Genomic DNA, 23871 nt, shown 5'->3' with positions numbered 1-23871 from the left:
ATTCCTAAATCAGTCTTTGTTTGGTGTGTGTGTGTGTGTGTGAATGAGAGAGTTGGGCAAACAGAATAAACTAATGCAGAGAAGATGGGTGTATGGATTGATTGATTGATTAAAATAGTAATCAGGGCTTTTTTCAGCCAGAAGTTGCTGGAACTCAGTTCCAGCACCTCTTAGGCGCCATTGCCATTACAAGAGAACAAGGCAAGAGTTAATTGTGAGTTCCGGCACCTATTTTTCTATAAAAATAGCACTAATAATAATAATAATAATAATAGTAAGGTAAAAGACCCCTGGACAGTTAAGTCCAGTCAAAGGCAACTATGGGGTTGCAGCGCTCATCTCGCTTTCAGGTCGAGGGAGTCGGCGTTCGTCCACAGACAGCTTTCTGGGTCATGTGACCAGCATGACTAACCGCTTCTGGTGCAACGGAACAATGGAAGCCAGAGTGCATGGAAATGCCATATACCGTCCCGCTGCAGTAGTACCTTATTTATCTGCTTGCACCTGCGTGCTTTCATAGAATCATAGAGTTGGGAGAGACCACAAGGACCATCCGGTCCAACCCCCTGCCAAGCAGGAAACACCATCAAAGCATTCCTGACAGATGGCTGTCAAGCCTCTGCTTAAAGACCTCCAAAGAAGGAGACTTCACCACACTCCTTGACAGCAAATTCCACTGTCGAACAGCTCTTACTGTCAGGAAGTTCTTCCTAATGTTTAGGTGGAATCTTCTTTCTTGTAGCTTGAATCCACTGCTCCGTGTCCGCTTCTCTGGAGCAGCAGAAAACAACCTTTCACCCTCTTCTATATGACATCCTTTTATATATTTGAGCATGGCTATCATATCACCCCTTAACCTTCTTCTCCAGGCTAAACATACCCAGCTCCCTCAAACTGCTAGGTTGGCAGGAGCTGGGGCAGAGCAACGGGAACTCACCCCATCGCGGGGATTCAAACCGCCGACCTTCCGACCAGCAAGCCCAAGAGGCTCAGTGGTTTAGACCACAGCGCCACCCACTCCCCTTAATACCGTAATAATAATACTGCTGGTTGGGGGTCTACGTATAGCCCGTGGGTGCTCCCAGACCCAGCTGTTTCACTGGTGACAGCACTGACCAGAAGCACTTTCCACCACCTTTGCCTCCTTCTCAAGTTGTAGCCTTTCCTAGAAGAATGGACCTGGCCTCGGTCACTCTCTAGTCATGTTTGGCTCTGGATTACCACAGTGTTCTCTGTGTGGGGCTGCCTTTTGCAATGGTCCAGAAACCTGCCGTTGGACTTTTCCAAAGTGCAGCAGTCAAAATATTCACCAGAAATCAGACCGCCGAACCACATATCTCCTATCCGGAGCTGTCTCCCAAGTTTGAAAGTGTTCTGGGCAAAGTGACTTCTTGTCAGGAGTATGGGCAGGAGTCTGGCTCTGGGGCCTGTAGTGCTTTGCAGGACTTGGGCCTGCCTCGGCTTGTGCTGGAGAAGCAAGGAGTGGTCACTCAGGTGAGGCCACTTGATACCTCACTGCACCTGGTGGCAGGAGCTGGGAGGGATAAAAGCTCAGCATTTCCCTTCAGCTCTTTGCCACAGCAACGCTATCCCTGCCTGGTTGCCTCTGGCCTCTTGCTCCTTGGACCCTTGCCTTGCCGACGCCTTGATCCTCGACCCTTGGACCCTTGCCTTGCCGATGCCTTGCTCCTTGGACCCTCGCCTTGCTGACGCCTTGATCCTCGACCCTTGGACCTCTGCCTTGCCGGCGCCTTGCTCCTTGACTCCCAGACCTTCGCCTCTGCCTTGCTCCTTGACCCTGCGACTGCCTGCTGCTGGGACCCTCAGCGCTGCACCTGTTCCTGCTTCTACACCACCATCTTGCCTCTGGTCCTGACGTCCTCAGCCAGGGCTTCAACCGCTTGCCGACCGGACCGTGACACTTCTGGTGGGCCCTTCCTGACTACAGTGGCAACTCTCAGTCTAAAACAACACCATGTGGCAGGAAGGAAGTTCCAGGGATCAGCAGAGGGAGGAGGGTCCCTTGGCAATTGCCTAATGGCGACAACTGACTCGCAGCTTTCCTATGTTCTGCTCCACAACTCTACTCTTTTCCGGATCCCATTAATAGGGGATATACAACAGACAAATATTTGAAACAGTGCTTTTTTTTAGCGCTGGCACCAAAACTTTGGGACAGGACAGCATCCCCAGGTCAATTTGCTGAGCGTCCCCTTTTTCTACTTTTGGGCAGGCTTCGAAAAAACCCCTTTTAAAACAGGCATGTGACGTTTAGTTCCTTTTTTTCCTCCTTCACATTAGGAGCTTTGTATTCTCAAAACCATTCTGTTCATTTTGCCAGACTACAAAAGCTTTGCATATCAAACATACGATCGCATTACGTTCCTTTGCACAGAGAAAATAGACATCCGATGAAATGCAGTACAAAATACAATAAATAAAAGCAATCAGAGAACAAATGAATAAAAATGTGTTGTTTTGGGTTGTTTTCTCCAAACACTGTCACTTAACAGTTTTAACACAGGCTTTCTTAATCGTGTTTGTTTTCTTCCAATTGGTTTATTAAATTTTGTTGCGTAATGCTGCTCTCTCGCTGCGTGTAGTACCCCCGTTTGAGTACATTTATAGAAAAAGCAAGATAATAGCAGTTGTGATTATGATGATGATGATGATGATGGAGAAACATGTTCCTCATGGATGCTCCAGGCAACATCTCCAACAACCTCTCTTTCCTGGATTCCTGCTGATAAAAGCTTTCTATTTTAATAAGATGTTCTCTGCCTGCTCCCCCTTTGCTGCTGTTCATATGTTCGCAGGAGGGAGAGAGGCACCTTGCAGAAAAGGCTGTTTGCCAGGATGCCAAATGTGCTGCATGGATCTCCATGCCCATCTTCTGGCCTTCCCACATTTGGTGTTGCGCCACACATTTTGGACTGCAACTCCCACTGTCCCTGACTGCTGGTCATGCCATCCGAGGCTGATGGGAGTTGTGGTGCAAAAAATTTAGAGCAGGGTTTCCCCAAACTTGGGTCTCCAGCTATTTTTGGACTACAGCTCCCATCATCCTTGACCACTGGTCCTGATAGCTGGGGGTGATGGGAGTTGTAGTCGGGGGGGGGGAAGCAGCTGGAGACCCAAGTTTGGGAAACCCTGATTTGGAGGAACTCAGGTTGGGAAGGCAGATCTAGGACCACAGTCCTCATCACCAGGGCCAGCCCCAGCCAGGAAGACACCAGAGACGAGAACAGAAAGGGCACCCATCGTGTCTGTTCCCGAGTCCAGATTGAAGAGAAAACAGGAGAGCAGGAGGCCTTGGACTTGCCCATCAACGACGAACACCTCAGCAGAAAATTCAGAGCTTACCTGGTCCCAGTTTCTCCATTATGGTGAAACAGAACATTTAAATACAGGTCAAAAGGTAAAGGGACCCCTGACCATTAGGTCCAGTCGTGACCGACTCTGGGGTTGCGGCGCTCATCTCGCATTATTGGCCGAGGGAGCCGGCGTATAGCTTCCGGGTCATGTGGCCAGCATGACAAAGCTGCTTCTGGCGAACCAGAGCAGCACATGGAAACGCCGTTTACCTTCCCGCTGTAGCGGTTCCTATTTATCTACTTGCACTTTGACGTGCTTTCGAACTGCTAGGTTGGCAGGAGCTGGGACCGAGCAACGGGAGCTCACCCCGTCGCAGGGATTCGAACCGCCGACCTTCTGATCGGCAAGCCCTAGGCTCAGTGGTTTAACTCACAGCGCCACCTGGGTCCCCCCAAATACAGGTAATTATTCCTAAATTTTCATCTATGCATAGAAATCATCGTATGCATTCCATCACCCCACCATCAGAAAGACTGGGTCCTCTTGTCTGGTAATGTGCAAGCAGGGCTGGTGCTAGGGTTTTTTGCGCCCTAGGCACATCACCTTCTGGCACCCCCCAGGCGGTGAGAGGGAAAGAGAGAGAGAGAGAGAGAGAGAGAGAGAGAGAAAGGGGTGAGGGGTGAGAGGGAAATAGTGAGAGGGAGGGAGGGAGGGAAGAGAGAGAGAGAAGGAAGGAAGGGGTGGGAGAGAGAGAGAGAGAAGGGAGAGAGAAAAGGGGGGGAGGAAGCCTGCTCTTGTGAGAGGTGGCGGCGAGCGGCGAGGGAGGGCTCCGTCTGGGCCGCTTTCCCTTCCCCCGCCCCACAGTGACCCGTGGAGAAGGGAGAAGTGGCCGCCCGCCCCTGCGAGAGGTGCGACAGGATCAGTGCCCCGAAAGCGCTCCTTTCGGGGCACTCATCCCGCCGCTGCCTCTCGCAAGAGCAGGCTTCCTTCCCACCCCCCTGGCAGGCTGGCCAGCGCCCCCTCCATTTTGGCGCCCTAGGCAACTGCCTAGTTCGCCTAAATGGACGCGCCGGCCCTGTGTGCAAGGAGCCACTCAATGGTGGCTTCCATGAACTGAGAGTGCCCCGAGAATCCTCAGTGGCTTTGCAGGTAGATCTCCGCTCAAACAGGGATATCCCTTGTTCCATCTCACTGTGAGAACAAAGAGCTCTCGAGCCAGCCCTGGCTGAATCCCAAGCCACTGTGTGGCCGGTCCTACTTTGCATTGCCACGACATTCTTCACTCTGGGAATTAAAATGTTGCATTCAAAGCAGGTTGTGCCAAACAATCAAAATGGATGTATATTTTGCTTCCTTGGCATAAATTAGCTCCCTTTGCATTCTGTGTTCTGACATTTGAGGATTTCTTTTTTTATTATTTGAGGAGGATTTGTGGTAGAACAGAGTGAGAGCAGGCAGGAAGAGCGTTCAGCAGGCGAGGGTCTGTACATTTGTGGGGGGGCGTGGGGGGGCGGCGGCAGCACATGACTGGAAGCTGCGGAGGCGCGTGGGACGCCGCGCAGGACACAGAAATTGTGTACATTTCTCCATAAACGTCGGAGACTTCGTCAGGCGGTGAAAATACATGGCATTCGCCGAACACATTTTAAAGTGTCACAAGTGCTTCACCTAGATTATCTCTGTAATCTTTATAACAACCTAGATTATCTCTGTAATCTTTTTAACAACAACAGCAAAGTAGGCCAGCTGTGTCATCCCAATATTACAGGGAAGGCGGCTGAGACAGAGATATACATGGTGGGGTCAGCTAAGATGTAGCACACCCTTCTCCCCTTGGGTGCTCCCATTCTTTTCCTCCCTCCTCTTGTTTGAGCAGACCATAGCTTGCCATCCTATATGAAATGGCAAAGCATCATGCTGGATTTAGATGGTGAAGAGTTAGTTTCGAATCCTCCCTCTGCCACGAAATGCACTGAGTGCTGTCGGGCCACTGACACTCAAGCTCAGGGGTCAGCAAACTTTTTCAGCAGGGGGCCAGTCCACTGTTGCTCAGACCTTGTGGGGGGCTGGACTATATTTTCGTAAGTCAAAAAATTAGTCGAAGCCAATGGGGGGGATTTTTAAAAATTCGTAAGTTGAAAAAATCCTATCTAAAAATTCGTAAGTTGAAAAAATCCTATCCAAACCGCATCCAAAATGGCAGATGGAACTCTGTTCGTAGCTCGAAACATTCGTATGTCGAGTCATTCGTAAGTCAAGGTACCACTGTACAGGTAATCAATATCTTAGAGCATCCCCAGCAGATGGCTGCCCAGTCTACACTTGAAGACTTCCAGCAAGGAGAGGACACCTTTCCCTTCTAGGCAGTGTTGGAAACGCATATAAACTAGACGCCAAATCTAGGTTGCAGTCTAGGTTGAATCTAGTGTTGCAGTCACCACAACAGAATGTCTATTTGCCAGGGGGGTTGGACTAGATGACCCTCATGATCCCTTCACAATCCTAGGATTCTATGATCTCAGCTACATTGCTTGACTGTAGCTTGCTCTTGTAACAATTCTCTTGTCCCAGGATGCAAGTGAAATCTCCACATAATCGCAATTGGACCCACCACCCCAGTAGCAAAACGCACCTGGAGAATTTCGAACATTGCCTCTAGGGTAATTGGCCCCCCGTGCTGAGCTGCTCTCCCTGTCACTGATTGCAGCTATTCTCTTTTTCACATACGTACAAACACTTGCTCACATTGAACACACCACCCACTTTCTCACACAGGCACACCCCAAATGGAGCCGGTGCGGTACAGCAATTCAGAGTGCCGGTCCGCAACCAGACAGACCCAAGTTCAAATCCTAACTCGCTGGTTGATGCTGGGCCAGCCAGTCTCTCTCAGGCTGTGGTAATCTACCTCACAAGGTTGTTGTGGGCGGGGGAACCGAACTACCCATGCCACAGTTATCTCCTTGGAGATAAAGCAAGAAATAAATGTCAAAAATAATTTCCTCCTGTGTTCTCTTTACACACGTACATTCAGGCAGAGTGAAGTCCGTACACGAGCGTCTAAGTCCCCTCCCCTCTCCCCTTCACACAATCCTTTTAATCCGCTGAGAAAAAGCATCGAATATTGAGGTGCAAAATCACTACACCGTACTCAGGCAAATACTGGGGTCTTGACAGAGTCCTGCTTCTTTATTGCATATAGGAGTGAGGTCATCGTGCACGGCTGGTCTCGCCCCCAGCTACCATTTAAATCTCCTTCCTCCATAGTAATACCACATGCATGTACAGTACAGGATTGCAGTCTGGAGAAAGTAATATAGCAGCTGGCGGGGGGCATACAGCTGCACAGGGCTAGCACGCATCTCAGTGCTGCTGGGTGGGCCACCCTACACCAGGTAATCCCCCGCCAGATCTGGCTCTCTACCGTCACATGAACGTTGGCGTGCTTGAAACAGCAGATGCAAGAGCACCTCAAGATGAGCACGTGTTCCGTTATACCCATGCAATCATTCATTTATGCACATATCCAAATGGGCATATATGCAAACTGGCGTTAGTCTGGAGCTGATTGCGCACCTGCTGTTCCCAACGTGCCAACGATTCGAGTGGCTGCAATCTCATGGGCCACCCACCGCCCCTGAAAGAAATGAGCGTATGCTCCCGTTTTGGCATGGCTGTACGCTCCCACATACATGGGAGCGTGGAAGTACATCTTGGGCATGCACACAAATGCTGCAAGCCGCATTCGCATGGCACATGCATGGCTATTTTCGACTAGGTGCCTGGTTGCAAAAATCATGCACAAAGATGTCCGTAGCTGTATGTACTGTTACACATACATACTAGGGAATAAGCATGCACATCCTTACAGGCATAGGGACATGTGTCTGCATGCTTGCAGAGAGAAAGAGAGAGAGAGCTTGTGAGTGTGTGTCTCACACGCACTGAGCCAGGCATGTGCATATCCCTCCTCCCTCACACCGCAGTAACTGTTCTCTCTGCACACCCAGCAGAAATACTCTCAGAAGCATGAATCAAAGACTCGGGAGCTAAGAATAGCCAGGCCCAGCTGGGCGGGGGAGAGGCAGCGCAGGCGCTGTTTGGAATAATGCCAGCCTGAGAAAGGGGGGGGGGAGAGAGAGAGATGTGGTCCCCTCCCCCCCCAAAAAACTCCATCTCTAGAAGCAGAGGGGGCAAATGGATAGGAGGGTCCTTGCTGGACCCCTGCCCAGAAATTGCTATTTTAGGGAGAAAGGTATGTAGATGGATTAGAGAGATGGGGGTGGGGACAGAAATGGAAAATCAGGCTGTGTGTCTCACACACCCCTTGCTGACCCAGCCTCTTCGCAAGCCCAGGCCAACGAGTCCATTTGAGAGAGAGGGAAGTGGGAGATCTGGCCCTATCGACTGCGCAGGAGCTAGCCATGCAACGGGAGCCTGTGCACCGTCCAAATCTGGCATGTGAGGAGCACTGCCTTGCTTGTCAAGGCTGCTGAGAGCTTGATCCTGTGTCAATGTCAACCCTAGATGCAAAAGCTTCTCTCTGCGTGTCTCCTCATCCTTTCTGCGTGCCTCTAGTGCCACGTGCAGCGGGTGTGAAATGAGGCCAAATGAGGCCAATTCTCCCCGGTGTCACCCATACACACTTGGCTTCCTCTCCTTACACTCACACGCACAGCGCCGCCCTTCTCTCTCTCTCTCTCACTCACGCACACGCTCACATACACATATTTTCAGATTCCTTAGATGCCCATGGATCCTGTATACATGCCACCATGGTTATATAGAATCACAAGCTCATCTTGAGCCTGCCATGCTGGGTTTGGGCTGGGCGAGCTTTGGCTAAGTTGTTCTCTCTCAGCCTTAGTTCCCTCGTCAGAAAAATGGGGATAATAATCGGCTGAAGGGGCAGGTTCTGAGGCAAACAAACACGGGGCTTGCAACTATATGTGTGTGATGATGCAGCAGCAGCAACATCAAAAAAGGAAAAGAAAAGAAAAGCTCATGCTATTCTAGGTGGCTCTGTGGGTTAAACCACTGAGCCTAGGGCTTGCTGATCAGAAGGTCAGCGGTTCGAATCCCTGTGGCGGGGTGAGCTCCCGTTGCTTGGTCCCAGCTCCTGACAACCTAGCAGTTCGAAAGCACATCAAAATGCAAGTAGATAAATAGGAACCGCTACAGCGGGAAGGTAAACGGCGTTTCCATGTGCTGCTCTGGTTCGCCAGAAGCGGCTTTGTCATGCTGGCCACATGACCTGGAAGCTATACACCGGCTCCCTCGGCCAATAATGCGAGATGAGTGCGCAACCCCAGAGTCGGTCACGACTGGACCTAATGGTCAGGGGTCCCTTTACCTTTTTATTAGGCTGCATCGACAGAAGTGTAGTGTCCTGTCAAGGTAAGTAATAGCACCACTCTATTCTGTCTTGGTTAGACCACAACTGGAGTCCTGGGTCCAGTTCTGAGCACTACAATTTAAGGAGGATATGGACAAGCTGGAATGCGTGCAGAGAAGGGCGACCAGGATGTTCAAGGGTCCGGAAAGCAAGCCTTATGAGGAACGGTTGAAGGAGCTGAGTAAATTCAGCGTGGGAAAGAGGAGACTGAGAGGAGACGCGAAAGCCATCTTCAAACATCTCAAGGGCTGTCAAGTGGAAGATGGAGCAAGCTTGTTTTCTCCTGCTCTGGAGGGTAGGACATGAACCAATGGCTTCAAGTCACAAGAAAGCAGATTTTGAGTAAACCTCAGAAGAACTTTTGGATGGTAAGAGCTTGTTCGACTGTGGAATGGACTCCCTCGGACGGTGGTGGGCCATTAGGGTTTTTTTAAGCAGAGGTTGGATGGCCACCTGTCATGGATGCCTTAGTTTAAATCCCTCCATTGTAGGGGGCTGGACTAGATGACCCTCTAGGGTCCTTTCCAACTCTGTAATTCTATGATATGTGCCACGTAATACTCTACACAATGCTGCCGGTGTGTTGTAGTGGTTAAGAGTATTTAACTAAGACCTGGTAGACCAGGGTTCAAATCTCCACCCCCCACTGGGTGAACTTGGGCCAGTCACTGTCTCTTAGCCTAACCTACCTCACAGGATTGTTGTGAGGATAAAATGGGGGGGGGACTATGGGTAGCACCTTGAGCTCCTTAGAGGAAAGGCGGGACAGAAATGCAAAATGAAATGATAAAATGAAATGCTAATTCATGGCAGTGGGGGTGTGGTGTCAGGGGCATTTTCAGGGGAGAATCAGTAAGTGGGAAGGGATGATTAACCCTCCTCCTCCCGCTTACCTAGGGACGCGGGTGGCGCTGTGGTCTAAACCACTGAGCCTAGGGCTTGCCGATCAGAAGGTCGGCGGTTCGAATCCCCGCGATGGGGTGAGCACCCATGGCTCTGTCCCTGCTCCTGCCAACCTAGCAGTTCAAAAGCACACCAGTGCAAGTAGATAAATAGGTGCCGCTCCGGTGGGAAGGTAAACAGCGTTTCCGTGCGCTGCTCTGGTTTCGCCAGAAGCGGCTTAGTCATGCTGGCCACATGACCCGGAAAAACTGTCTGCGGCTCCTTCGTCCAATAAAGCGAGATGAGCGCCGCAAACCCAGAGTTGTCCGCGACTGGACTTAACTGTCAGGGGTCCTTTACCTTTACCTTTTACCAGCTTACCTATTCATTTCTGAAGCTCTCTTTCTTGGTGTTTTTAATTTGACCCCCCCCCTCCCCAGCCTGCTAGGCATCAAGACCAGAAATATGCCAAGTGAGGGAGAAACGGCCAGGAAGTTATTTGCAGGGTGGGGGGAATGAGTTGTATGGGAAGGGTTAGGTACCGCCCTCCCACCTGTCAACTCTCCCCTAAAAATGCAGCCCCTGCTTCTACATTTGCAATACCTTGGGCAAATGTGGATTAAGGAACACGCATTTGTCGAGATGTGTCATTCCGTCTGCGTTTGGCCTATTTTGCAAAGGATGTTGGGATGAGAGATTAAAGAAGGAGAGACTGTCAGTGGTCTTAAACTCCTGGGAGTCAGAATAACAATAAATTAATGCACCCGCCCACACAAAATAGAGACCCCTTTTTCACTCAATTTAGAATTCCAAGGGCTAATCTTGCAAAATATTCATTAATCCATATTTGCAGACTTCCCACATATAACAAAGCATGCCCTCTTCAATCAGCATGCAACATATATGGATGGCCTCTTTGGGAATCAATCCCAAGGCATCCCTCATTTCCCCTGGGGCCTAAAGCACTTTTGCCTAATGAAACCCTTATTAAAGTGCTCTTTTCAGCTACTACAGCGCCGCGGGAGCTACTTTCCCCCATAGGTTCACCCCACATCTCTTGCGACTGCATGGATAGGGCCAATAACACGGGTCTTCCTTGTGGGGTCAGGACCCTCGAACCCACATCGTCAGACCCACCCATGCTGTTGCAGGCCTTTTGAGGCGGTTGCAGCGCTGTGGGACGAACCCTAGTCGAGCTAGTGCCACAGCGCTGTGGTAGCACGCCAGGCAGGCCCAGCGAATGGATGTGGGTACACACAGCACTTGGCAACAGCGTTCGAAATTAGCCAGGCACCAGGCGTGTTTTGAGACAGGCAGCCAGCCATTTGCCAGGAAGTGGAGATGTCTGGTCTCCAGGTTTGGCACCTAACTTCTCCATCTGGCTGGCTGGCGTGGCTGCGATGCCACGCCAGCCAGCTGGTCAGAGGGGCAGCACAGCATCAAAAGACATGCCGTGCTGCCCTCATACCATTTGCTTTGTATTTTTCAAAAAATTTTTAAACAAACTTTATTTCAATTCCTTAAAATATTACATCCAAATACAAACGAAAAAAGAAAAGGAATTAAATACAGAAAACATAATCCAGACAAACAGAAATAGAAAATAAAAAAGCGAATAATACAATCCAAATAATATATAATACAAATAATAATGCAATAAAGGAAAAAAAGAAATAGGAAAAAAAGAAAATAACTTTGATACAATATTTAAAGAAAAAAGAAAAAAATTATATATATACATAAAATACTTCCTATTGTTTGCGTACCGCTTTCCTTTACTTAATTTATTTGCCATTTGCTTTGTAATCTTGCAAAAGAATTTGCGCCTAGACATCTCGTGGTGGCGACCATAACCTCCCTACCTGCTGCCCCTGGTAGGGCAGCAGGTACGGAGGCCAACAGTAGGGGGAGCTGAAGCGGAGGCAGCTGGTTCTGGTTTTGTCCCTATCCTCCTCTCTGCTAAGTTCCACAAGGACAACACTGAGCTGGAGGAGGAGAAAGCCGCCACAGCCAGTGCCACCCACTGGGCTGGATGTAAGTAAGGAGACGGGCGGGTGTGGGGGATGGAGCTGATGGCAGGCAGAGGTTGGTTCATTCACCCTAATATTAGCACCCGCCTCCCTTGTCAGAGGCGGCTGGCTCTAGGGGGCTGCGACCGGTGCGGTTGTACCGGACGTAGAGCTTCTGGGGCGCTGCAGCTGGTGCCACCACTATTATGTCCAATGGAAGGTGAGAGCTTTGGGGAGCGCCACTACAATTTGAGGTGTCAAGGTCCACCACTGCCACTGTGCATGGAGAGAGGTGCCTTACACGAGCCACCAAAGTATCACAAACCACCTCAACAAGTACAAAGAGGCTGTCTACACACGAGTCCAGCTTTACGGACCCTGCTGTTTGAAGGCTCTGCGGCGGATTGCCCTCTGTTCGAAGGATTGTCCATGTCCAGTTTGAAGATCAGGGCCCATAAAAAGTTGGCAGCACCTAGCTGGCGGACCAGAGGCGTAGCATGGGGTGTGTGGTCCCGGACGCACATTTTGGATGGGCCCGCTCCGACACGCATGGAGCCCAGGTAGCTGAGGCACGGCAGTGGGTGGGTTGGTCTAGTCATGGGCAGGTGGATGGATGCAGCTGGCAAGGAGCCTATTAGAGGCGGGCTCTGTTCACCCTCCTGATGCGCGCCCCCACCCCAGCTGCCCAGTCCACCAGGAGGGCGTAACGCTTGCCTTGCTCCGGGCGCCAGCAACACCTGGCACGCTGCTGCAGCAGACTGAGCAGGCGCAAAGACCCTTGCCTTTCTATTTAAATTTTAGTGATTATTTCTAATTCTGCACCTATAGCCATGTATGCAATTTAAGCAAATCTTACGGATATCTTTGTTTTCTTTTGCCTTCTTTTTTTCTCAGAGGTGGGCGGGTGTGCATTTCCTCTTGTGTGGTGGGGGGGTTCACAAGGCCACATAGGTAAGGCAGAGGACCCCTTTTGGTATGTGCATGGGAAACATTGTTAACAGCTACCTAATCCTGCCTTTGCAACCATTCTACGTGACTCGGTTGCAGATGGCAGAGAAAATCAATCTGAACTGTCCTTGACCTCTGCTGAAAGTTATAAAAGTTAGGGTAGATGCTCACAATCTGCCAGACACTGCCAAATTCGCAGGGGCCACAAAGACTTGTACCCGGAAGGGGACAGTGTAGCCCAGACAAGTGAGAGAGTGAGCCACCAATGGTGCTGGGAAGCCTTGGGCAAACCACCACCACAAGCTGCAACTCCAAGCCTCTGCTTAGAATCTGCCCAATGGGAATAACAGTGATCTGCCTCACTATAGAAAAGAATGAGAGAAGGATCTCAAGGTGCAGCATTTGCCAAACTTGGGTCTCCATGCTTTTTTTGGACTACAATTCCCATCATCCCTAGCTATCAGGACCAGCGGTCAAGGATGATGGGAATTGTAGTTCAAAAACAGCTGGAGGCCCAGGTTTGGGAAACCTTGCATTAGACACTCTCAGAGTAGACCAGGCATCCCCAAACTGCGGCCCTCCAGATGTTTTGGCCTACAACTCCCATGATGCCTAGCTAACAGGACCAGTGGTCAGGGATGATGGGAATTGTAGTCCAAAACACCTGGAGGGCCGAAGTTTGGGGATGCCTGGAGTAGACCCTTTGCAATTGATGTGCCTACGTTGGTCATGCCCATCAGTTTAATGCAGGCACCCCCAAACTCCGGCCCTCCAGATGTTTTGGACTACAATTCCCATCTTCCCCGACCACTGGTCCTGTTAGCTAGGGATCATGGGAGTTGTAGGCCAAAACATCTGGAGGGCCGCAGTTTGGGGATGCCTGGTTTAATGGGTCTGTTCTGAATAGGGTGAACAATGGTTACAAACCCACAGACCCTGCAATACCAAGCACATTTACTCCAAAGTAAGCTCCTGTGGGTTGTGTTCATAGAATCACAGAACTGTAGAGTTGGAAGGGACCACGAGGGTCATCTAGTCCAGCCCCCCTGCAATGCAGGAATCTTTTTGCCCAAGCTGGTGCTTGAACCCACGACCCTGATATGAGGAGCCTCATGTTCTACCGACTGAGCTATTCAACTAACTTTTACCCAGAGTAAATTGAAAATGATGGGCCTAAATTAGTCATGGCCATTATGTTCAGTGGGTCTACTCAAGGTAAAAAATTGTTTCAAAGCTTAGTTCTATTGAGTTCAGTGAGCTCTTGCTAATAAATTATACTTTTGACCACTCAATCCTATGTGCATTTATTCAGAAGCGAGTCCTGCTGTGTTCGGTGGAGCTCACCCAGAAAGCCAGAGAGCACAGACTGCAGCTGTATTCACATTTTCCTGGGAGTAAATTCCATTTACTCAGTACCTCTGAGTTAATCGTGCAAAAGGCTTGGCCTGTTTAAAGCACCGCTGTGGTTAAAGAATGAACAAATGCAGGGACCTCACCAAACGATGCAAGAAAGAGGAACCTACATCACATACATATTTAAAAAAGGGCACAATGGTTACTGTGGCAAATGCCGCTTCCCCCACACTGAGAGGCATGCGCAGCAGAACTCCTACAAGACACCCATGTATAAGGTATTAGATATAAGAACCTGTAACCTGCAAGATATTAAAACAGAGGAATACACAGAATTCTGTGGGCCGCCAAGTTCAAAGTTGGAGGCAGAAAGCATAGTCGGGCAACAGAATTAAGGAGTCCCAGACAAAATAATGTTTCTGGTGTTCCTGTAACCACATGTTGCACAATATGCAGAGAGAGGTGTACTGTACAAGTAACAAACAGCTCATGCTACACAAGAATCCACAATGGGACAGTATGCAAGGAAGCAAGCTTTAAAGCCCCACAGAGTACAGTGGGAAAATAATGTACTCGTGTGCGCGCATGCGCATGCACACAGAGCATGCACGCCAGCACCTCGAAAGCCACATGGCGAAAATTCTACAGCCCAGCATGAGTTTTGCCGCGAGCGAGTGCCAAAGGGGCAGATCGCTCTGAGAAACGGCCGGTGTGCCTCCTCACAGATGGACCGTGGCTGCCACACGGCTCATGTATATAATCTGATGGGGAATATGCACATGGAGACCTCGTGGCTACACCCACACGGCAATATGAGAACATACAGATGAATGCATATGCATCCAGGCTGACAAACTCAGAGCTTTGTGAATGCCACACAAGCTCACAAGCACACACACACAAATGTCTGGTTTATTCATCCGGAGGACATGAAGGAGTTTGGTTCGAGCCTGTGCCTTTTGCAAAACACACCTTCCACCATTGCGATTGTCAACGAATTTGCTTCTTCTCTTTTTTTGGTAAAGGTGATAAAAGTGAAAGGCAGGGAAGGGGGGGAAATGGCAGAGGTGGGCACAGGTGAAGCGGGGAGGTGGCATGAAGGAAGAACAAGCATTGAAAAAGCGAGACGATAGAGGGCATCGAAGACCCAGCCGCATATGGGATACCTTGCTCAAACCCACAGCACTTCGGTTGTGTTTTGCAGACACCTCTCACACATTTCCACAAGCCGTTCCTCGTAGCCAGGAGGACTAGAAACTTGCTTTTGCAGGAAAGCTGCCGTTGGGAGGGCAAAGACCCCAGGGTCCTGCCCTTGTGCAGTAAAATCGCTGATATGCACATGCAGTTGCAGAGAAGCACACCTGCCGCACATAGCATATGGCATGTGAGCATGTACACGTGTATGCATGTGAGTGTATGCAGATTTATTTATTTATTTACCGGGCACACATTCCAACTGGATCCCGATCTGCTTAAAAGCGCCGACACTCCCTCACCCCCACCCCGGCCATTCTGGAGAAGCATGCTCACAGCTTCTCACACACAAGCACTTATTTGCCTCCCTATCTATGCACAACTGCAATCAGACATGGAGTCCAAGAGAAGGGGGGGGGGCTGTTCTTACAAAGGTATGGCCACAGCGAGGAGAGAAAAGCATGCACGACAGGAGTGCACAAGGGCAAATGCATGGACAGATATCACAAAGGTACAGATGCATGAGGGATGTGCAGAAAAAGACAGTGACATGCACACACACACAGAGAGAGAGAGAGGAGAAAAGAAATGCATGCATGATTTTATACCTGCAGATTAAGCACACAAGAAAGGCAGCTAGCACAATGATGCACATAAAGGCATACAGAAATACAGGCACCCGGCGATTTATGTGCACACCCTCAGTTGTATGGTACACTTTCCCCACCACCCCATGCTCCTTCTCCTCCTTTGTCTCTCAACCCCATTACTACCAGCGCATCTGCACATGGCTACCAAAACGCACACGCCACCACAAGCATAGGCTGGCAACCCCAGGCACCCATTCCCCATTCCACCCCATTATATAGGTCTACACGTGTGCAAGTGTGCACACACCGAGAGCTCAGCCCACATGCTTCAGCCAAGCTGCCCACCTTGCGCATGGAAACTCATGCCCGCACACAGCCCCCCTAACGCCCATTTGCAGGAAGCTTCTGCACCCCAGTTTCTGGAAGAAGCTCCCCCCCCCACACACACTCCCCAATGACTGCTAATGGACTACCAAGACGTATATGCGCGTGAGAAAGGCACTCACGCGTAAAGCACATTTTCTCACTCACCTCTGTGCCATAGTAGATGTGGCCCCACACCCCAGCTCACAAGCGGAAAGCCCCCACATGGGTTTCTTTTTTTAAAAAAAGTGGGGGCTCCGAAGGGGGGCGTGGCAGGGTCCACAGAGGTGGCCGCACGCGGTGGCTCCGCTGTCACCTCCTGTGCGCCCCCCCAATCCACTCCCCATGTCACAGCACCGCCGTCCCCTTTCCCCGTCGTGGGAACCCCCAGCTCTCCTCCCCAGCCGAAGCGGGTGACGTTTCGCCTCCCACGCGAGAAGAAGACCGACTCCCCCACGCACCCCCGGCAGGCGGTCGCTTCCCCCCCCCCACACACCCCGAAGCGGTTCACCCACGCGTGCAGCCTCCCCCCACGCGCACTCTCCCCGGTTCCCCGCTTAACCTCCCCCACCCCATCACCCCACGTTACCTGCCAAGGATGGGAGCCGCTCAGCACATGCTCTCCTTTTGAGGGGGACCCTCCGTCTGGTCCCCCCCACCCCCTCCTCCGGCTCACCACTCCTCCTCCGCTGCCGCCGCCGCCCGCCTCTCTCCGCCGGGTAGTGTCCTTGCGGTGCTTGCGCGGGGAGGTGGGCGGGGAGCGATCGGGGTCCAGATGTTTCCTCGGGGAAAGGGAGGGGCGCGGGAGGAAGCACGCTAAGGAGAAAAGGAAAGGTGCCTATCTAGAGAGACAGAGAGAGAGCGGTCTTTGGGGGTGGGGTGGGGGTTTATTCAGGCTTGCATGGCGGCGCCCTTTGCTGCCTGCGATCCGGGCAGTCTCCCAGGGATGCGCTGCTTGCCAGCCGCTCCCTCCCTGCCTGCCTGCCTCCCACCCTCCCAGCGCTGGAGCGAGGATGCTCTCTCTCTCTCTCTCTCTCTCTCTCTCTCTCTCTCTCTCTCTCAGCCGCCCCGCCCCCACCCCTGCTCCCTTTTTTTGCTGTTCAGGAATGCACGGCTCTGGCGAGCCCACCTCCTCTTCCTCTCTCTCTCTCCCCCCGGCCCTAATCTCATTCATAAGGTCACGTGGGTGTGAATATTGGGAGGGGGCCGGTGGAGAAGGAGCGCGATCCGGCAACCACACCCCCTCCCCATCTTCGGCCACTTAAGCCCCAACCCCGCATCTTCCCCCTCCTTTGCACACGCCCATCCACTCTTCCTCTCGCTAACCCCCAGGTCCTTACCGCGCACCCCCTCCCTGCAACCTCCCCCCCCATTCCGCCCCGCCCGAGGCGCCCGCGGGTCCCTCCTCTCCTCCTTTTTTACGTCCCATTTATCCATCATCTCAGATCTCTGCTGCTGCTGTTGCTTCTGCTTCCTCGGGGATCAGCCTCATTTCCATTCCTCCGTTTATAATCGCGCGGCTGCTCTCCCTTCCAAGAACCTTCTCCGACCCGCTACTAGTATCTGTAGGACCAAGCCAGCCTCCTCTTCCCTACCTGCAGCCGCCCCGACAGGTGAGGTTTACATCCGTTTGGGCTTTCAGAGACAGAAAGTGAGAGCAAACTGACCTTGACCAAAAAGTGCAGCTCTTTTCTCTTTCCCTTTGTACCTTTCATCCTGGCTGGCAGGCAGGTATGGATATTGGCTCCTGGACACACACACCCTGAATCCCACTTCCATGCCCATATCTCCAGGTGTCCTTCTCCTTGCTGAGTATTTAGCCTCACCTACAGGTGCGGCGGTGTGGGTTAAACCACTGAGCCTAGGGCTTGCCGATCAGAAGGTCGGCGGTTTGAATCCCCGCAACGGGGTGAGCTCCCGTTGTTTGGTCCCAGCTCCTGCTGACCTAGCAGTTCGAAAGCACATAGTGCAAGTAGATAAATAGGTACTGGTCCGGCGGGAAGGTAAACTGCGTTTCTGTGTGCTGTTCTGGTTTGCCAGAAGCAGCTTTGTTGTGCTGGCCACATGACCCCCAGCCATTAAAACGAGATGAGCGCCGCAACCCCAGAGTTGTCTGTGATTGGACCTACTGGTCAGGGGTCTCTTTACCTTTACAGGTGCTGGGTACCATAAGACTGGTTTGCGGCCTTCTCCATATCTGTCCCATCACTGGGTACCAGTCCTACTTGCTTAATATCCCAAGATGAGCAAACATCCCTAGAACCCCCATCCTCATCCCTAGGCTCCTTTGTTAGCTGGAGGTACCTGCTGCCCCTCCAGACTTCTAACGAGGTGGCTGGGGAAAGGCAGCATTGATGGCAGTGGTGTTTGTCACTTATTGGGGCTGATAGGATGGAAGGAGCCAACAGTAGGTGGCGCCATAGGCAGTGACAGGCAGAGGCAACTAATTTTGCCCCCGCCCTCCTCCTTACTGAGGTGCACCAGGACAAGACTGAGACTAAGGAGGAGGAGGAAGCTGCCACAGTAGGTACTACCCCCTGGGCCTGGTTGTAAGTACGGTATGAAGACTGGTGAGGCATAGAGGAATCCCAACTGAGGTTGGTGAGGTCGTGCCCTGTTTCCCCTAATGGACCAACCTTGTGGAATGTACTGTATTAAAAGGTAGGGGTGCCTGTGGGGTCGATGAGGCAATGCCTGGCTATGATACTCAATAACTAGACTGAGAAATGAGACTCATAAAGGCAGATAATATGTGCACACAAGGCTGTACAACAGGACTCCAAATATTGCTGGACTACAACTCCTATCGGGACGCGGGTGGCGCTGTGGTCTAAACCACTGAGCCTAGGTCTTGCCGATCTGAAGGTCGGCGGTTCGAATCCCCACAATGGAGTGAGCTCCCGTTGCTCGGTCCCAGCTCCTGCCCACCTAGCAGTTCGAAAGCACACCAGTGCAAGTAGATCAACAGGTACAACTTCGGTGGGAAGGTAAACAGCGTTTCCGTGCGCTGCGCTGCTCTGGTTAATGGAGTGGGTAAAGGAGTTTGTGTGGCGTACAGTTTTGTGAGTGCTTTTATGCAACTCTCTCCCAAGAAAGCTCTAAAAGTTTCTGTTGTCCCCCGTAAGAAAAGTATTTGGGCAGTGCCCAAAAACAAAAAGGTTACAAATCTGGTCACCCCCCTTTTCTTCTCCCTAAAAAAAGCTCAACAACTTTGAGCCGAACCCCCAAAAATGGGGGTAGATCACTGCCAGATATTGATTCTGAAAGTAGATCACAGTCTCTTGGAAGTTGGCCACCCCTGCCGTATAGTAAATAAAAGCATGCCAAAGGAGTCCTTGCCTAAATTTCAGATTATGTGTGATTCCCCCTCCACTGCCCCATAATCGCCATGTTCCATAAAGAAATATGCCACCTGTCCAATCTGAGGTATTGAGCAGTTTTCCACGATACAAGTATTTTTATACTAATGTTCCATCATGTTCCATGGATGGCTTAACACCCCCCCCCAAAATAAAATAAAACAATTAAAATGTGCATTCAAAAAGAAAATAAGCTGAAAGCCATAGAGTTATAAAAGCAACGTGAAACCTGTCAGTGGGATAATGAAAGTGGCAGCTAGAAAAGCTCGGGGGGGGGGGAGGTCTCTTCTGCCAGTTATAAAGTTTAAAATGTGTGTGATGCTGTACTATAGCCAGCAATGGACACATTTAAAGCGCACATGACCGAACAATTGATCCTGGTTTACTTGGATCAGGCCCGGTTAAGGGAGGCTTTTAATGTTGAATAGATTATTTTATTTCATTTTTCTGTTGTAAGCCGCCCAGAGTGGCTGGGGAAACCCAGCCAGATGGGCGGGGTATAAATAATAAATGATGATGATGATGATGATGATGACGACGACTCTGCATTATAGCCAGTGATAGGCATGGGCCATAGACTCTGGCATGGCTAGCATATACAATGTGTGAAGAAGAGAGTAGACACTGACATCCTTGGGACATAGATGAATTGGGGGGCGGGGAAAGGGCAGAGCACAGGCACTCAGGATAGCTCAGTTTGCTAGAGTGTGCTGCTCATAAAGCCAAGGTTACAAATTTGATCTCCGTATGGGATCCTGCATTGCAGGGGGTTGGAAGAGAAGGAGAAGAGAAGGTTAAGGGGTGATATGATAGCCATGTTCAAATATATGAAAGGATGTCATATGGAGGAGGGAGAAAGGTTGTTTTCTGCTGCTCCAGAGAAGCGGACACGGAGCAATGGATTCAAACTTCAAGAAAGAAGATTCCACCTAAACATTAGGAAGAACTTCCTGGCAGTAAGAGCTGTTCGGCAGTGGAATTTGCTACCAAGGAGTGTGGTGGAGTCTCCTTCTTTGGAGGTCTTTAAGCAGAGGCTTGACAGGCATATGTCAAGAATGCTTTGATGGTGTTTCCTGCTCGGCAGGGGGTTGGACTGGATGGCCCTTGTGGTCTCTTCCAACTCTATGATTCTATGATTCTATGGAAGAGATGATCCTCAGGGTCCCTTCCAGCTCTACAGTTCTATGATTCTAAGCTTTGCATGGAAAAGGCTTTGTGTTTAGTTCCCAGGATTACCAGGCAGGGCTGGGAGAGATCCCAGCTAGATGGGCCAATATTTAGACTCTGTATATGTTCCAAAAAATGTTACTGCCATCGGTAATTCCCCCCCCCCAACCGCATGAGAAACTTGCTATCTGACATGCCTGGGCCATGGAAATGCACACACAGTGTTTGGGTGTTCAGAAAGACGGGCAAATGACATGTAAATACACTCCTATCCACTGGCAAATATGAACCTACCCCACTGGGATTGTAATTTGTCAAATCGGCTCCCCACCTCCAGCTACAATTCCCATCAGCCCTAGCCCGCTGTACTATACTACGATACTATGGAAGGACGTGTGGATCCAGAATTGGCCTCCACAGTCACTTACGGACTCATTGTTAAAACCGTGTTTATGGAAGACAATCTTACTTGGCTACGAGTGATCGCCAAAGAAGAAGACTATGACACGTATCTTGTGCAGTGGTACTTTGGTTTTCAAACTTTATCCGTTCCGGAAGTCTGTTCCAAAACCAAAGAGTTCCCAAACCAGGGCACGCTTTCCCACAGAAAGTAATGCAAAATGAATTGATCCTTTTCAGACTTTTAAAAACAACCCTTAAAACAGCAATTTAACATGAATTTTACTATCTAACGAGACCATTGATCCATAAAATGAAAGCAATAAGCAATGTACTGCAGTCACACAATCAATCCATCAGCAGCTGAACTGGGTTCCACACAGTCACAAAAACAAAAAGAGCCACAAAAATGGAAAATAAATAGCGAAAACAGACAGACCTCAGCATAACACTCAAAACGGAAGTGTGGCACTCAAAACGGAAGTGTATAACACTCAAACCAGAAGCGTAACACTCAAAACGGAGCACGTTCGACTTCTGAAAAAAGTTCGCGAACCGGAACACTTACTTCCAGGTTTGCAGTGTTTGGGCTCCAAGTTGTTTGAGTATTTGAGAACTAAGGTACCACGGTATCTTCTGATAGCAGCTCATTCTCGGAGAGCAGAGCCTTATGCAGCCGAAACAACACCAGCAGCGTACAAGGAGATTTCCAGCAGGCTTGGGAGCGCATCAAGATTTGCTGAAGCAGAGCACATGTTGAGGGAGGAAAACCCTCAATGGGGAGGGGACCCCAAAAGGACTGAGCGTGCTCATTGGGCATGATGTGCTGACTGACTGTTGGAAACAGAAAACTGGATAGGAGGTGCAGTGGTAGTGATGAAGTTTGGCGTGTAAGAGGGCAATAACGGCTCAGCTTTTCTTGTAGCCCAGCCTCAGCTCCTATACAAATGAATGCTTTAGCTGAGATGCAGGGGGTTGGACTAGATGACCCTTGGGGGTACCTCCCAACTCCATGATTCTTTGATAATTACCTGGAAGGAAGCGCCATTGAACTCAGCGGTGCTTATTTCTGACTGCAAAGGTTAAACGTGCAAAAGACTCCGAAGATCTTTTAAAATTAGAAATGCAAACATTCTTGCAAGGAAGGGTTACCATTCAGACTGCTAGTGTGGAAATAGGAGCCCACATGAAAGCAAAGGACCTGAGAGCCTCTTTTATCTCCTGTCATTTGCTCTGGGCCTTCCGGCTGATTACTGCATTGCTCTTGCTCTGTCTTACAGCTGTGCTCCCTTGCATTCTCGCTCCACTCCACCGCTGGGAAGGGAAATGGAACGGAGAATCCTGCAAAAGGGCATGGCTGGCTGGCAGGTACCCTGAACATGGACACTCCACGCTGCAATGTTACATTACATTATGCTATATTGATCAGCCTTACCTTTTAGCCCAAAACTAGCTTCCAGCAGAGCTCGTAGCAATTAAAACACTGTACATACAAAATGCTGCTGTCCTTAGCTGGGTCTGCATCCAGGTGTGACAGAGCGATGCCTGACTGCTGATTCCTCATCCCCTGGTGGCCTCAGAGATGTGAGTTAGTAGCTAAGGGAAGTTCTAAGCTGCGGCTGGGGGGTTAATTGCTCACAGCCTTGCTAGATCAGACTAGTTCAGCACCGCCGTTTCCACCACCCGCTAAGCGAAAGGTTATCACGCACACTGCATGCAGAAAGAGTAGTGTGTTGGGTGCGACCCACAGACACAAAGCAGGGACACTCGTTGCTCATTGACCAAGGGAGATGTACACACAAACACGCAACATCTGCACTGTGGAAGGAGCCGGCAAAAGTGCCCACACTTCCTATTGAAACGTATTCTAAACCTATGCCAATAAACACACGTTCAACTTTATTGTTTATTTGAATGGATGACTGGGTGTCCCCCCCCCAATTTTCTGAATTAGGTAAAGGTAAAGGGACCCCTGACCATTAGATCCAGTCGTGACCGACTCTGGGGTTGCGCGCTCATCTCGCATTATTGGCCGAGGGAGCCGGCGTATAGTTTCCAGGTCATGTGGCCAGCATGACAAAGCCACTTCTGGCAAAGCAGAGCAGCACATGGAAACGCCGTTTACCTTCCCGCTGTAGCGGTTCCTATTTATCTACTTGCATTTTGATGTGCTTTCGAACTGCTAGGTTGGCAGGAGCTGGGACCAAGCAACGGGAGCTCACCCCATCACAGGGATTCGAACCGCCGACCTTCTGATCAGCAAGCCCTAGGCTCTGTGGTTTAACCACAGCGCCACCTGGGTCCCTTCTAGTTTTCTGAATGAATTTGCTTTATTTATTTGTTTATTTTTATTTATAATGATGATAATAATAATAATAATAATAATAATAATAATAATAATAATAATAATAATAATAATAATAATTTGGTCCCTTCTAGTTTTCTGAATGAATTTGCTTTATTTATTTGTTTATTTTTATTTATAATGATAATAATAATAATAATAATAATAATAATAATAAGTGATGTTTCTGTCCTTACTGTCTTGTGAAGCTGCCCCAAGGACTGTAAACCTATGGTGAAGGTGCTGGGTGGGCAGTTATTCCGCTCTCCTAAAAGAGGAGTACAGATCGACATGAAATTCGCAACTGCAAATTTATATGAATACACAGACATTTGGAAAGAGCCGCTACCATTTGAATAGAAATACAAGACACCTCACTCTAGTGGAGAAAGAAGACTGTTGCCAGGTGAGCTCTGTGTGTGTTTGGTCCAGGGGCTGACTGTTGATGGACAGTTTCAAGACCTTTATTAGGGTTCTTTTTCTTTAAGCCCTTGAAAGTGAGGATGCTTTCGAAAAGAGGGCCATTTTCCAGACAGAGCTTCAAACAGAGGAC

General features: G+C 50.0%; 1 protein-coding gene across 1 annotated transcript in view; it reads right to left on the bottom strand.

Moving 5' to 3' along the window:
* SHANK1 (SH3 and multiple ankyrin repeat domains 1) overlaps positions 1–16918 on the bottom strand; it is a 112623-nt gene extending 95705 nt beyond the window's left edge. Inside the window, exon 1 of the mRNA XM_060281102.1 lies at positions 16639–16918. The gene's annotated coding sequence lies outside the window, so the exon portion shown is untranslated. The remainder of the gene's footprint in view (positions 1–16638) is intronic.
* Between the last annotated feature and the right edge of the window lie 6953 nt (positions 16919–23871).

This window comes from Zootoca vivipara, chromosome 13, assembly GCF_963506605.1.
Source record: "Zootoca vivipara chromosome 13, rZooViv1.1, whole genome shotgun sequence".
NCBI classification, from domain to species: Eukaryota; Metazoa; Chordata; class Lepidosauria; order Squamata; family Lacertidae; genus Zootoca; species Zootoca vivipara.
This window is presented reverse-complemented; position numbering and strand designations above follow the sequence as displayed.